Below are 2564 nucleotides of genomic sequence, written 5' to 3' on the forward strand. Positions count from 1 at the left end.
ACCCAACTCCCTTCTCCTCTCTAACTCCCCATGTCCTCCATGCTATTTGTTATGCTCCACAAGTAAGTGAAACCATATGACAATTGACTCTCTCTGCTTGACTTATTTCACCCAGCATGATCTCTTCCAGTCCCATCCATGTTGCTACAAGAGCTGGGTATTCATCCTTTCTGATGGAGGCATAATACTCCATAGGGTATATGGACCACATCTTTATTATCCATTCGTCCATTGAAGGGCATCTTGGTTTTTTCCACAGTTTGGAGACTGTGACCATTGCTGCTATAAACATTGGGGTACAGATGGCCCTTCTTTTCACTACATCTGTATCTCTGGGATAAAAACCCAGAAGTGCAATGGCAGGGTCATAGGGAAGTTCTATTTTCAATTTCTTGAGGAATCTCCACACTGTTCTCCAAAGAAGCTGCACCAACTTGCATTCCGACCAACAGTGGAAGAGGGTTCCCCTTTCTCCACATCCCTTCGAACACATGTTGTTTCCTGTCTTGTTAATTTTGGCCATTCTAACTGGTGTAAGGTGATATCTCAATGTAGTTTTAATTTGAATCTCCCTGAGGGATAACCATTGGCCACAACTAATCAAAAATAAAAGAGAGAAAGCCCATTTTAATAAAATTATGAATGAAAATGGAGAGATCACAACTAACACCAAGGAAGTAGAAACAATCATCAGAAGTTATTATCAACAGTTATATGCCAATAAACTAAGAAGCCTAGATGAAATGGATGCATTCCTGGAAAACTAAAAACTCCCAAAATTGAACCAGGAAGAAATTGACAACCTGAATAGACCAATATCTAGTAACAAGATTGAAGCAGTGATCAAAAACCTCCCAAAACACAAGAGCCCAGGACCTGACAGATTCCCTGGGGAATTCTACCAAACTTTCAAAGAAGAAATAACACCTATTCTCCTGAAGCTTTTTCAAAAAATTAAAGCAGAAGGAAAACTTCCAGACTCTTTCTATGAAGCCAGCATTACCCTGATCCCCAAACTAGGCAAAGATCTTACCAAAAAGGAGAATTTCAGACCAATATCACTGAGGAATATGGATGCTAAGATTCTCAACAAGATCCTAGCAAACAGGATCCAACAGCACATTAAAAAGATTATCCACCATGACTAGGTGGGATTCATGCCTGGGCTACAAGGATGGTTCAACATTTGCAAATCAATCAATGTGGTACAAAAAATTAATATGAGAAGAGAGAAGAACCACATGGTCCTCTCAATCGATGCAGAAAAAAACATTTGAAAAAATCCAGCATCCATTCTTGATTAAAAAGCTTCAAAGTATAAGGATAGAGGGAACATTCCTGAACTTCATCAAATCTATCTATGAAAGACCCACAGCAAATATCATCCTCAATGGGAAAAAGCTTGTGTCCTTCCTGTTGAGATCAGGAACACGACAAGGATGCCCACTCTCACCACTCTTGTTCAACATAGTATTGGAAGTCCTAGCAACAGCAATAAGACAACAAAGAGAAATAAAAGGTATCCAAATTGGCGATGAAGTAGTCAAACTCTCTCTCTTCGCATAGGACATGATTGTTTATATGGAAAACCCAAAAGACTCCACCCCCAAACTACTAGAACTCATGCAGCATTTCAGCATCGTGGCAGGATACAAAGTCAATGTACAGAAATCAGTGGCTTTCTTATACACTAATAATGAAAATACAGAAATGGAAATTAGAGAATCAATTCCATTTACCATAGCACCAAGAACCATAAGATACCTGGAAATAAACCTAACCAAAGAGGTAAAGGATCTGTATTCAAGGAACTACAGAACACTCATGAAAGAAATTGAAGAAGACACAAAAAGATAAAAGACCATTCCATGTTCTTGGATGGGAAGAATAAACATTGGTAAAATGTCTTTACTACCTCGAGCCATCTATACTTTTAATGGTATTCTGATGAAAATTCCACCGGTATCCTTCAAAGAGCTGGAGCAAATAATCCAAAAATTTGTATGGAATCAGAAGAGACCCTGAATCGCTAAGGAAATGTTGAAAAACAAAAATAAAATGGGGGGAATCACGTTACCTGATTTCAAGCTTTACTACAAAGCTGTGATCACCAAGACAGCATGGTACTGGCATTAAAAACAGACATATAGACCTGAGTAACAGAGTAGAGAGTCCAGATATGGACCCTCAACTCTATGGGTACATAATCTTCAAAAAAACAGGAAAAAATATACAATGAGAAAGACAGTCTCTTCAATAAATGGTTCTGTGAAAACTGGACAGCTATATATAGAAGAATGAAACTCGTCCATTCTCTTACACCATACACAAAGATAAACTCAAAATGGATAAAAGACCTCAACGTGAGACAGGAATCCATCAGAATCCTAGAGGAGAACATAGGCAGTAATCTCTTCGATATCAGACACAGCAACTTCTTTCAAGATATGTCTCCAAAGGCAAAGGAAATGGAAGTGAAAATAAACTTTTGGGATTTCATCAAAATCAAAAGCTTCCGCACAGCAAAGGAAACAATCAAGAAAACAAAGAGGCAACCCACGGAA

Source organism: Mustela nigripes, chromosome X (genome assembly GCF_022355385.1).
Source record: "Mustela nigripes isolate SB6536 chromosome X, MUSNIG.SB6536, whole genome shotgun sequence".
NCBI classification, from domain to species: domain Eukaryota; kingdom Metazoa; phylum Chordata; class Mammalia; order Carnivora; family Mustelidae; genus Mustela; species Mustela nigripes.